This window comes from Oryctolagus cuniculus, chromosome 7, assembly GCF_964237555.1.
Source record: "Oryctolagus cuniculus chromosome 7, mOryCun1.1, whole genome shotgun sequence".
NCBI lineage: Eukaryota > Metazoa > Chordata > Mammalia > Lagomorpha > Leporidae > Oryctolagus > Oryctolagus cuniculus.
In genome coordinates, this window is record NC_091438.1 from 138,732,379 (window position 1) to 138,745,901 (window position 13,523).

The following is a 13,523-nucleotide window of genomic DNA, read 5'->3' on the forward strand; positions in this document are numbered from 1 at the left end:
GGTTGATGAAGTGGGCTGGTGTGCCTGGGCCAGTGGTGCCTGAGATAGGGAGCATTGATGGGTCTCCTCCCCGACTGGGGGCCTCATGTTCGACCCAGGTGTCCGTCACTGCGTTGTGGCCATGGAGAGAAGGGAGGTGGGGGAGGGAGTAGTTGGGTCACCGTTCAGGGTGAGGATTGACAGGGCCACACATCTTGAGGCTTCTCTCCTTCACTGTCTTAATCATGAGGCGACAGAAGGCACGGGCGACCCCTGGAGGGGCAAGAGCCCCCGGTCTCCTGTATGGCTGATCACACCAAGTGCTGACTCTGCAGGGAACCCATGCTTTAGTGGGGAGTCCCCCTCAAACTGACTTCCAGAAGAACTGGTGAGTTTTCACATGTGGCCCGCCCATGAAGGCCAGCCCCACGCCGGGAAAAGCCATGCCCTGAGCAGAGGGTATGAAATCACATGGGGTGTGCAGGGTGGCCAGTCCTTCCACGCCCACTCAACCACCCGTCTTCCCAGAGTCCGTCTCACCCTGCAGACTGGGTCACCTCGGGCCACGCCCCCATCGCCACCCAAGTTCTCCAGCAGCCGGTGGTTGAGTCGCAGCCTCCGCCCAAAGGCTGTCTCATCTGAGGCTGCTTGTTTCGCCTGCTTGCCTTGGGCTTATAATTGGCATCACCTTTGTGGAAGGTTATTTCACAGCCATGACTACAATAGAAAATGTGCATATGGCTTCTAGGAACATGTATTGAGGAAAGAGAGACATCAGATATGTAAAGGATGTTCACTGCAGTGTTATTTATCATAGTCAGGAAGAGGAAACAGTTTATGTCCAACATAAATGGTTCCATAAACTGAGGTGCCTGGGGCTAATAAAACATGTGGCAATTAAAATTACAATCTCGCAGAATTTCAAAGAAACTGGAAAATGCTTAATCTGTGATATTAAATGGAAAAATCAACACACAAAACTAAATGTACACTATAATCTAAAAATTTTGCACACACACATATTTACTCGCCATTAAAGCAAAACATGTTAACACCCTCAGTTCGGAATGGGGTATTAATGTACTTTTTTTTTACGTTCTTGTGTATTTTCTGAAAATTTTACGACTAGCATAAATTACCTCCTGGGTACAACAGAGAGCACTCAGTACCAGTTAAAATATTTTCACAGCTCCCACCGCCACCTCCACGGCGCAGAGCATTCGTCCTCGTGGAGACTGCTAGAATCGGACACATCCTACCCCAGGCTCTTCTCCCCACCCTGCCCACACCTGGCCTGTGCACCAGGCTGCAGCTGCCACCCGCCCACCTCTCCACGTCACAGCCACCCGTGCTGCCGTGTCTCGGTCCCTCCTGCTCTGCCCGCCTGCCAGGACCTTCAATTCAGGCATCTCCGCCCCTTGCTGATGCCTAGTTGCTTCCTGCCCTCTTCCACTGCAGAACATTCGTTAGAGATCCATACCATCACCTGGTGTGGTGCTCGGCATTCCCGCCTGATGTTTCTCTAAGGTTTTTGGGGGAACCCCTAGGAAGGAAGATTAACTCTGTCTTGGAGAGGCAGGAAGGATTGAGGAGGAGAGTTCTTGAGGACTGGGTAGGAGTTTATCAGGCAGACGGTTGTAGAACGTGTTCCCAGCTAGCAGGCTCTTGTACCTACTTCTCTCTTAGCCCTTATCTCACTGCGTAGTGCATTGCATGTGGGTCTGCGTCTCTCCCCCACCAGCCAGGGAGGGGGCCACCAAGGGCAGAGCAAGCGCTTGTGTGCCTTGCAGTGTTCAGTTCGTGCCGGGCATCAAAAAGGCAGTTTTTTTCCCCAAGCGTGCAGGTCTGAAAGGACCAATAAAGTAGTTACCTTCCTCCTTGTCCTGGTGTGAATGGGGGAAAGAGTGCATGCTTATTATCAGCTATCAGGTTTCAAGTATGCACGCAGAGATACCGAGAATGCTTTATCAAGAGCCTGTTGATGTGAACCAAATGGAAGAAGTTGTTCACCTGGCAGACATTAAGGGTATATTCTGCTGCATTTGGGCTTTATTGGAATACAGGAATTCCACCAATATGAGCTTTGCTTCCCCTTTAAACAACAAACGCCAGCTTCAGAGCGATTCCTTTGAAATAAATCCAGTTTGAGGAATGTTTCTCTTGGAGTCATAAAATCTTTATGGCAAACTTTCTCATCACACAGACTATATGAGAAGGGAGAGAGAGCCAGAACCGCTGAGCTGGAAGTGGAGACTGCAATATTTTCTCATATACAGGCCACACATTTAATGTAAATAGTGTTTAAATGCAAATCCAATACTGCCTGTGCATTAGCTCCAAAATCCTAGCTCTGTCCAAAGTTCTGAATCTGTGAGTTAAGATGGCTAAATCTTTGGTTAAAGAATAGGCTGTATGGAAAGATATCCATTTGAGAGAAAATGTCTGAATGTATTAAAAGATCCAGTAATAGGGATTAAACATGACAATAGGTCTGATCTGATTTCATCATCATTTAAAAAAAATCATCTATTATTTTTCACTTTATGTCTCTGTGTGGGAGCAAACTGTTGAAATCCTTACTTAAGGTATACTAAGCTGATCTTCTGTATATTAAGATAATCGAAAATGAATCTTGATGTGAATGGAAGGGGAGAGGGAGTGGGAAAGGGGAGGGTTGTGGGTGGGAGGGACGGTATGGGGGGGGAGCCATTGTAATCCATGAGTCGTACTTTGGAAATTTATATTCATTAAATAAAAGATAAAAAAAAAAGATCCAGTAATAGATCTTAGATATTAGAGATAAGAACACAACTGGCAGAAATAAAACAACTAGTGCTCTTGTCCTCTTAAAAACACACACACACACAGAGAGAGAAAGAGAAACAATAATTTGGTAGAGCTGAGCTCTCCACCCAGTTATGCGAAGGGTCACTGACTTTGGAGCCACGTAAGCATTCAGCACACATCATCGAACGCCTCCCATAGATTGAGCACTGTACTAAGACATCAAATTAGATAAAGCATAATCGCTGGTGTCTGTGAGGTCGTAATCAGTGCTGGCTCCAGCACTAAGCAGCTGTTGAGCCTGAGCGATTCACTTACCCTTTTAAGCCTCAGATTTCTCATTTAAAAATCCAGGATCATAGGAGCTCACAAGATTATTGTGCAGATTAAATAACGTAATACTGGCACAAAGTGCTGTGCACAGAACTTAAAATATGGTAAGCTCTCGGTGACTCTACCGTATTAGCACTGGGTGGGATGCACTGTGTAAGTTCTTTCTATCCATCATCTCATTCGTTCTCTCATTTGTTCTACACCAGTCATGTCAAATACATTTGAATAACTCCTTTACATGGGAGAGGAAAATGCATCTCGGAAGAATGGGGTTGGATACCTTGCCCAGGTTTATCATTTGCTAGTCGTTGTGAGCCGACTACAAAGCCAGTCCTCTCCTCTAACGCCAGTGCTCACGGTCATGGTGTTAGAGGGAGTGAGGTGAACTCCACTGCCGTCGGGGCTGGCATTTTTGAAAAGGCAAAAGTCTAAAGGAATGACATGAGCACAGGTCTCAGGTGCTAGTGTGAATTTCAGGTCAGGAATGCCTGTGAGTTACTAGCAATGAGGAGGATAAATCTGAATTCTTAGGGGGATGATCTCCACACCCAGCCCACAGCAGAGCAAGAAGGGGGACCCGAGCCTGGAGAAGAGCAGCCAGGCAGATGGGCCACGCTTGGGTGAGTGGTTAACCAACCAGGCTCCAGGGACTCAAATTCCATGCCCCATGGCATCGGAGATAGAGGAAGTGGACTCCAGAATCGGTTTGACGAAAGGGAGTGGTATTCATGATGAATTGCTTGCTGGAGACTCTGGCCCTAGCTGTGTGATTAAACCAAGGCTGAACCAAAGCTAGCATCTGCAAAGCCACCCCAGTCCCACACGGTTCATTCGGGGGAGCCCCCGCCAAGCCGGCTCTGCATGGTTCCGGTCCGTATCCACTGGAGCAAGGACAGTGGGGGCTCCGAACCCGAGACAGCACCTTGCTACCTTGGTAGTGAGAATGACCCTTTCCTTGCAGCCCAAGAACTTGTGTTTCAGCCCTGCAGACTTGCGGGAAGATCTTTGCTTTCCTCCCTGTGGGGATCACAGGGCTGCAAAACACAGCAAGACCCCTTTCCCTCCCCGCGGCTGCCCTGCAAGCAGTGGGAGCTCCTTGGAGTCCTGGGATGGAAATTGGAAGGGTGAGCCTTCAGGACTGTGTTGGAGGCTTGCTTTTCTCGTTTGTGGCAATCCTGTTCTGTCCTGGGGCCTCCCTGAGGTGCCCCTTCCAGGCCTGCCCTTCCATGGGTCTTTCTCACGCAGACTGGGGCCAGCGCTGGGGCAGGCAGACAGATCAGCGTGGGTTGTTCATGGAGCCGTGCTCCCTGTCCGTGGCCTTGATCAACGCGGGGAGCAGGTGGCTGTGCTGTGTCACCACAATGACTCCTCGGCAGGGCCTTTGGTCCCTGTTTCTCCTTCCAGCTGCAGAGGTCAGGGCAGCTGGCCCCACGCCCCAGCAGCTCCAGGGAGGCCCATGTTGGCGTCTGATGAAAGTCAGCAGGGGTCTCCGGAATGGACCAGGCACTCGCTGGTCCCTCGCTCACCTGTGATGCTGGCTGTCCCCGTTAGATGGCCAGGGTGGTTGATCCCATTTCGTGTACAAGGATCCCCAGGAGCTGCTGGCCTTGTGTTCTACCGAAGCTGAAGGGAAGTTGTGACATATCTGAGAAGACAAAGCAGGAGTCTCAGGCGATTTCCAGTGCTTCAATTGCATGCGGTAATGGCCTCATGGGATGACTCCTGGCTTTACTCCTCTTCTCTCTGTTCGTCAAAATGCATGGCCCCCCCCCCCGGGGGGAGGGGGGGCACTCCAGCCCCAGGAGTCTACCTGACCTTGCGGTTCCAGAGGCCCAACTGACTGCCTCTTTTCCTACATCTCTTAAGTCCAGTTGTCAAGGAGCGATTCTCATTGGCTCTGCTCATTAGTCACGTGTTCTCTCCTTGTCCAATCAGCTGCTGCTCAGAAGGGGCACATTCGGGGGGGGTGTCCAAGCACAGTGCGGGGAGCCCACCCCTTCAGCAGCCAGGCCAGAGGGGCAGAGTGCAGGGCAGGCCCCGAGAAGGGAGCGCGGGTGAGCGAGCTCACCCAGGCCTCCCCTCCACTTAGAGCCTCGCTGTCTTCTCTCTGGCCTCGCTCAGGAGGTAATGGAAAAAGCAGCTCTTTACGTTCCTGTCCTCGAGCCCAGCAAAATCCTAGGGAGGAAGGGCCCGAGAGTTCGGGAGCAGTCTCAGGCCGTTCTCACCCCTGCGGTGTTGTGTCCCCGGCGCTCCCCGTCTGCCAAGGGGAGCTCTGTAAACACCAGGGCTTGTGGAGACTGCTGGGAAGCCCCTGAGCAGCTCCGTCTCCCAGAGTCGCCAAGTCGTAAGGCCCTGGGATTTAGAGGTATAATTAAGAACAGATGAGCCTCAGCCACGTGGATGGCGAGGATCGAGACCGGACCCAAACAGCAGGGAGAGGCTGGATGTGCGTGCCAGGCCTCCGTCTCCCCCAAGTACAGCAGGGGCACTGACTGGCCGGATCAGCAGCATAGGGACCTTGGTCACTGGTGTCGCCGGAGCTGGGAATCCCAGCCTCCCATTCTCCCAAAACGTGTGACGCGGCCTGTAAACCCACTCCGCAGGAGCGGGAGAGGCGAAGTGAACGCTTAGGCTTGCACCATGCATCAGTCTTCTGCTGTGATGGATCGGGGGACCTAGAGTGGCCTGTCCCCTCCCTCCCAGGCAGCCATTTGCCTTCAGCCCACGCGTCCATCTTGCCCAGAGGGCGCTGGTGCTACAGCCTTGGGTTGGTGCTCCCAGCCTCTTCCGTTTTGACTCCTTTCGCAGCGTTTTGTCTGACTTCAGTTCTTCCTGGAAGGTGTGGAAATACCAATAAGGCAATACTCTATTTTATTTGATCTATCGACTACGGCGACCTGAATCTGTGTTTCCGTCATGCCAAGAATGTTCTGACCTTCTACAGGAAAATGAATGCTGTCTGAACCAGAGCCAAAGCGAGTAACTTAGAGGGAAGCAAGCAGAAGCCGGGGGCCTGGGGACTTTCCTGGCCTTCCATTGCCGGGGAAATGCGGCCAGGGTCTTGCAGGTCTGGACTTGGCGCAGCACGGGAAGGGGTGGCACCTGCAGCTGCTATGGGAGAGGCTATGGGGTGAGGGAGCTGCAGCCAGAGTGAGTGCCCGAGTTGCATGAGCTGATGGCTGTGTGACCTCAGACATGCGGTTTAAGCTCTCTGTGCCTCCATCTTCTCACCTGCAAGCCAGTGGTTAGAAAAGAATCTGCCTGCTGGGGTTGCCACGAGCACAGAAGAGTTAGTCCATGGGAGGGGCCATGCCTGGCGTGCAGTAAGGGCTCGGAGTGGTCCTGGTTTCCCGGGCATCGCCTTGCTTTCTGCTCCATGTCTTCTGGGATTATTCTCACGCTAACCCCAGGAAACAGATTTGTGTGTTCCTATCGAGCCATCAGTGCAATGTCTGAGGCTCAGCAAATTGCCGAGGCCACATAGCTAAGTAGCAGGGACAGATTCGGCCTCCAGGCCCTGTGTTCTGTCTCACCCTGCGGTCAGCCTGGCTTCCTGTCATCTCAGACTCTCCTGTCCCATCTCACTGTCGAGTGTCTGGGTTCCCCCCAGTGTCAATAACCCTGGAACCCGGGCACTACTTCCTAGCTGTGACAACCTGGACCAGTTATTCAACCCCTCTGAGCCTGTTGCTGGGAATTGGAACTGGAAACTGAAAAAGAGAACAGTAGCCCCTGGTGATCCCAAACTAGCCTGGCCGCTGCACCCAGGCCTTGGGGATTTCCTTTGTCCATAAATAATCTTACAAAATGTCAACAGCAGACAAGGCCACTCTGTGCACTTGATGGATTAAGTTGAAAAGAAGACGACTTCAAAATCATGTCTGACCTCAGACAAAAATAAGAACACTGCCCACTATCCAAAACGACCTCATGGCGCCCTCGCTCCCAATCTTGCTGAATTGCAACGCTAGTCTTGCTTCTTGCCTCCGACCTTCCAGGTAAAACGTTGGGAGTAGCCAGCCTGAGCATGACAGCTCCTTCTTAGCAGCAACCAATGGGGCCAAAGCTCTACTCCCTTGAACCCTCCCCCTACATGGTCACCTAACACAGCACAAAATCCTGCTGTGAGTTCCTTCCAGTACCTTCTTACAGAGGCACCCTGCGGTTCTTGGAGGCACTCGTTCTCCCCCATTGCCACTGGTCCACAAACCCAACTTTGGGCAGCTGTGAGTGGATTCCTGGCTGGAGTCGGCCTGGCGGAGGGCGGGGGGGAGGCAGGGGAGCAACGTTGACACTGCCTTTGCAATTCGGCATGATGAGGCCTGGGAGGAGAGTCTGGTGCCTAGCTTGTGTGCAATGTATGCTGGTTGTTCGATTCCATTTCTTGCAGACAAGAGCCAAGGGGCACCCAGAGTTCTCCCTATCCAGCCACTTCTTTTTGTATTTTAAAAGATTTATTTATTTACTTGAAAGGCAGAGCTACAGACAGAAAGAGGGAGAGGGAGGCTGGTGCTGTGGTGCAGCAGATTAAAGCCCTGGCCTGAGGCACTGGCATCCCATATGGGTGCGGGTTCTAGTCCTGACTGCTCCTCATCTGATCCAGTTCTCTGCTATGGCCTGGGAAAGCAGTGGAAGATGGCACAAGTCCTTGGGCCCCTGCACCCACATGGGAGACCCGGAAGAAGCACCTGGCTCCTGGCTTCGGATCGGCGCAGCTCCGGCTGTTGTGGCTATCTGGGGAGTAAACCAGAGGATGGAAGACCTCTCTATCTGTCTCTACCTCTCTCTGCAGCTTTTTCAAATAAATAAAAATAAATCTTTAAAAAAAGAAAGAAGGAAGAAAGGGAGAGACAGAGAGAGAGATCTCCACCTGCTGATTCATTCCCCAGTTGATTGCAATGGCTGGAGCTGTGCTGCTCCGAAACCAGGAGCCAGAAACAACTTCTGGGTTTCCCACTTGGGTCATCTTCCAAGCACTTGGGCCATCTTCCATTGCTTTCCCAGGCCTTTAGCAGGGAGCTGGCTCGAAAGTGGAGCAGCTGGGACATGAACTGGCACCCATATAGGATGCCAGGGCCACGGGCAGATGCTTAACCTACTGTGGCACAGCACTGGCCCCAAGCAGCTTCTTTTCTAAAAAGTCCACATAAACCCCTGCCATGGTGGCCCTGGGCACTGAACCTCCCCTTTCTGCATCTCACACCTCTTCCTTCTGCACTGCAAACCTCAACCCCATGATAACCGTGTCTGCCTCTGATATTCGGCCCTGTGGTCTGCCTCCCCACCCCCCACCATGGGGCATCCTCGAGGTGTTCCATACAGCACAGAGAGGAGGCAGGGGTGCCAGGTGACCCGCGGAGTAACCATCAGGCCTCTGCGGTTCTGCGGTCCCCTTCCTGCCCCCTGGCAGAGTGGGTCCTCTGCAGGTGGGAGTTCGCTCTTGCCCACCAGCCAGGGCAGAGGGGGCCAGAGGAGCCTCTCCAGCTTCCCTGAGCCCAGAGATTTCCCGGAGGCCACGGAGATCTTCTGTTCCCGCTTCTGCTGATTGCAGATGATGCTTTAGAACACAGGGCTGCACCTGCTCGTTTCAGCGTGAGCTTCGAGGAATCTGGTGGTTCCTGACCACAGGGTGTGGAGAGTGGGAAATGCTCATTCAGCCTGCAAGCCTAACTGTGAGCCTGGCATGTTGGGGTGGGGTGGGAGGGGCGTGGCTACAGGTGCCCATCCAAGTCTGGGCACCAGCCAGGCCCTTCCTCAGAGGGGAGATCCAGGTGTTTCTCTATGTGAACAGCCGAGCACAAGCACAGGGTGTGTGTGTGTTTATGTGTCCAGTTCTGTCAACTCTGGTATTTGCAGAGTTCCTAAGAGGAGCGGGACGGGCCACCGACAGGCACAGGACCAGAGGGACTGTGTGCCCCTCCTGAGTCAATCCCTCATTTCCCCACCAGCCTGCACTGAGCTTCTCACCGTGTGCAGGTTCCTGGTGTATAAAATGAGGCGTGGCAATTACCTACCTCACTGGAATTGGTTTAAGTGAGATAATTACATGGAATCGTTTCAAGGCGTCCCAGGCATGGCAGATGCATTCAATGAAAGTTGGCTATGATGGCTTTGCTCCGTGGGAAACTTGGTGCTCTGTTTTAGGGCTCTGTGATGCTGCAGCAAGGTCCCTGCCCTCCTCGGTCAGTTACAAAGACAAGCAATAGCCAGAAGGAACTGTGCGTGGCGGTGGTGATGTGTGAACTTACGCAAGCTGTTATGGGAACACAGAGGAGGGTGGGAGAGTCAAGGAGGGCTTCCTGAAGGAAGGGGCACCTGACCTGGGTCCTGCAGCATGGGTCCAAGTTCTGCAGACCTAAAGGTGGGAGAGATGACCCCAGCCTGGAGTAGCATGTGAAGAGGTCCTGGGGACACAGAGTAGTGTTTCTGGGGAAATGCAGTGTAGCAGGACTTTGGAGTGGGTGTGTTAGGAATCTATTGCTGTGTCACAGGTAGCCCACAAATTTAGTGGCTTAAAACATTTATTGTCTCATAGCTTCTGTGTGTGGTGGCTGTTGGTGGTATGCAGCCAGTTAAGCTGCCCCTAGCCCACGTCAGAGAGCCAGTCCGGTCCTAGCTGCTCTGCTTCCAATCCAGCTCCCTGCTTTTGTTCTGGTTTTTTAAAGATGTATTTATTTATTTGAAAGGCAGAGTGACAGAGAGGCAGAGGCTGAGCACCAGCCCCTCCAGCTTCCTGCTAATGTGCAGCAGGTGATGGTCCGAGTACCTGGGCGCCGACACCCATGTGGGAGAGGAGGAAAGAGTTCTGGGCTAACAGCTGTCGCAGGCATTTGTGGAGTGAACCAGTGAACGGAAAATCTCTCACTTGCTCTCTTCTGCCTCATTTCCCTGTCCCTCTTCTTGGCTCTCTGTCACTCTGCCTTTTAAATAAATACATAAGTATTTAAGAAATAAGGGCCTCACGTGTGGCTGGGCTCGGTTCTCTGGCTTAGGGTTTCCAGGTGTTCACAAGGCTGCTTGCAGGGCTCAGTTCTCCGGTGATGTGAGCCAGGGACAGCCCTCACTCCTTTCCATAGGGCCGCTGTCTCATGGCCACTGTCTTCATCAGAGCAAGCCAGAGAGAGAGAGAGAGAGAGAGAGAGAGAGAGAGAGAGCCAGAAGTCACCGTGTTTTGTAACCCAGTGTCAGAAGTGCCGTCCCCATCACTCCCTCTGCATTCTCTTCATTAGTATCCAGTCACTAGGCTCAGCCCCCCCACAGGGGTGGGGGTCGCACCAGGGGTCATTTCCGCAGTTGCCCACCACAGTCTGCCCTTTGACCTGCAATGATTCACCTTCCTTCCACATGCGAGAGACAGTGTGTGCCCTGCTGTATTCATTTCAAGCAAGTCACTAAGGCCAGACACATTCAAGGGGAGGGGCTGGCACAAGGGTGTGGATCTCAGGAGGTGGGGCTCACAGGGAGCATTTCTGAAGCTGCCACCATCATGAATGTCAGGGACAATGCCACTGGTGAGGCCCCATTGCCCTGATTATGCTGTGCCAGCCTCCTTCCCATAGGCGATGGGCAACGCCACTCAGAGAAGAGACAGGATTGGAAATGGAGCAATGCATGGGGGTGCAGTGACAAGGTGACTGCAGCAAGGGGATGGCCTCAAAACAGGGTGCTCATTGTGCCCTTGGCGATCTAACCCAGAGGTCAAGGCCAGCCCCGAGAGGCACCTGGCCCTCTGGGGGCTCTGGTCAGTTGCCTCTCCCACGTGGAACTGTTTCTAATGCTGCTCCTGCATCCTTTAAACTGAACTTCAGAGACCGGGACCGGAGGTGCTTCTTACACACCTGCCTCTGTTTGCAGCAGTGGCCCAGGCATTCCATCTCTTCCCCAGGATACTGCGGACAGCTGTCATTTGGGATAAGAGGTCACAGGATAGGACAGAGTGGGCACCAATGCCTTTGTGACCTCATCCTGTTGACCCCAGCCTGTCCGCAGACCTGACCTCCAGCCTTTCAGGCCTAGGACCTGGACGCTTCTGCCCCGAGATGTCAGTGTCTCCATGGAGGCTGAACGCAGGCCCAAGATCCCTGTGCTGCCTGTGGGCCCCGGAGGCCAAGTCATTGTTTTGCCACTGGGCTCAGCTTCTCTGATTCACTGGATTTGAGGGAAAGCCAGTAAATAAATATAGCTCTTCCCCTCTCAAGAGTGGAATCAGTGGGCAGATGCGAGAGAAAGACAAGGATCAGAATGGCACCTGTGTTGCTGGTGAACTGATCAGAGAGTGGAGAGCAAGGCAGAGGAGCAGAAGAGAGGATGGAGAGGAGAGGGAGGGAGGCTGCAGTGAGCGTGGTCCACTCCTCCCAGGCCCACCGGTCAAATGTGTCTGGCCCCTCTGCAGAGTGAATTAGAGGCTGCAAGGAGAATTCTGTGGTTCTGGGGTCCCAGAATCAGTGCCACCTGGGGGCTTTCAGAAATGCAATTTGTGGGTCCAAGGTCCAGAAATACCGAGTCGTACCCTGGGGTTGTGGTGAGCCCTGCAGGTGGTCTCAGACAGGCCCTGATTGCCCTATTGGAAGTTGTTCCAGTGGAAACTTGAGACCCAGGAAGAAGTGTGTCCCTGGAATATTCTGCCATCCATGCCCAGGCACTGCCCCCACACTGGGAGAGTGAATCACAGAGAGAGATGTCGCCACAGTTGGAGTTGAGCTTGCAGCTGCCCCAAGGGATACCAACTGGAAGCTTCTTGTCCTCCCAGATCCAGAAGGGAAAGCATTATGGGTCTGGGTTTTCCAGCCTTGCCTGCTTCTCTTACAGTCCTCGGAGGGGCTGGCATACCCTCGTCGGCACGTCCTAGCCTCTGAAGACCCTGTGATGACCGATAACTAGGCATCAAGCACACGGCTCCCCACTGTTGAAAACTTCCTGTGGCTGCTTGTATTGATCAGCTTTTCGCCACTATAATGAAAGACCTCTTCATTCTATGAGCAAGACTTTGGGGACTAACTTCCTGAGTTCAGCTGGACGAATGTTCCAAACGTAGCACTCCCACTACACTTTGATTTCAAAACAAACTCCTTGCCAAGGCTCACACTCCAACTGCATCTCCCCCGCTTGCTCTCACTTCTACCACTCTGGTCTTGCTTCTGTCCCACTAACATTCTAAGCTCTCTCCTGCCTCAGGCCTTGTACCTGCTGCCTGGCAAGCTGAACTCTCCCCTTAAACCTCAGCATGCCTGGCCCCCTCCTGCCCTTTAAACCTGACCTCAAATCTGATCTCTCCAGAGAGCCTCTAACCACCCGGGTCCGTGTCCTCATTTGTCTCACACCCCTGCCTCATTTCCTCTGCCACATTTGACAGTAGTGCAAAGTGATCTGGCTTTATGTGCTGACTTCCTTGTGGTCTGTCTCCTCCTCACTGGAATGTAGCTGTGTGTCCCAGTACCAGAACCATTCCTGGGATGGGGCAGGCACTGGATTTACATGAATATGTGTTGAATGAATGAATGAATAAATAAGTGACTTGGTGAGCACAGGAGAAAGGGTCAGGGTGGAGCCATTCCTTCACCAAGACATGTTCCCCAAGGACAGAGCACCAGAGCCCAGTGGAGCAGGCCTGGGATACTGGCAGCACAAGGGGTTTCCCTCTCACCTGTTAGCTTAGGTCCAGGCTCCCCCCACTTCTCCCCACCCCCACCATCATTGTGTTCCAGTTCTTAGCAGTCACATGCACCTATTGTCTTTGTCATAAAGGGCTGTCAGGGAAGTTTGTGATTGGCAGGGGCACAGCAGACTGTTGTCTAAACTTGGATTTGGCCACCCACATTCATGAAATTGATCACTTGGGAAACCAGAAAGGGGTGGCGTGAGGGCCCAGGGCCAGCTCTGTGGGCTACCTGTTCCCAAGGAGTGGTATGGTTCATCACACGGCTGCTCCCACCATGAGCCCACCATCCACACTGGAAACCAGGCAGCACAGCCTTCCAGAGCCTGGTCTCAAAGGAAGGGAAATTAACCGGGTAGAGGGTAGAGGCTGGAGGCAGACACCAGGAGAAGAAATATCCTCTTCCAAAATTAGGAGGAAGCCGGCAGTCAGGGAGTAACACTCTAGGTTATCTGTTTTGGTGGAACAGATGACCACAAATGAAAAGCATTTCAATGGTTCACTGGTTCTGTTGAGACATGCATTTATACGCTTAGGGGCCAGGAGCCCAGTAACAGCTTAGTAGGATCCATAGCTTGAGGTCTCACAATCTGGGTGGCGGCCAGGGCTGCATCCTCATCTGGTGGCTTATCACTTCCTGCGGCGGTGACACTGCAAGCTCCCGGGTTTGGGGGCTGTGGGCCTGAGGGCTCCCTCAGTGGCCAGAGGTTTCCTCCAGGTCCTGGCCACATGGGCTTCCCAAACGTGCTTGCCTAGCTCATCAGTCAGAGCA

The 13,523-nt window shown here is 52.9% G+C and overlaps 1 protein-coding gene and 1 long non-coding RNA gene across 10 annotated transcripts in view; one reads left to right on the plus strand and one right to left on the minus strand.

Annotated features, from left to right (window-relative positions):
* CSMD2 (CUB and Sushi multiple domains 2) overlaps positions 1-13,523 on the plus strand; it is a 618,865-nt gene that overhangs the window by 263,952 nt on the left and 341,390 nt on the right. The gene's annotated exons all lie outside the window — the stretch shown is intronic.
* LOC103352118 (uncharacterized) lies at positions 9,577-11,036 on the minus strand. The gene is made up of 3 exons (XR_519648.3): positions 10,935-11,036; positions 10,060-10,195; positions 9,577-9,747 (listed from the first exon to the last, which is right to left on the minus strand). It is a non-coding gene; the product is annotated as an uncharacterized lncRNA (long non-coding RNA).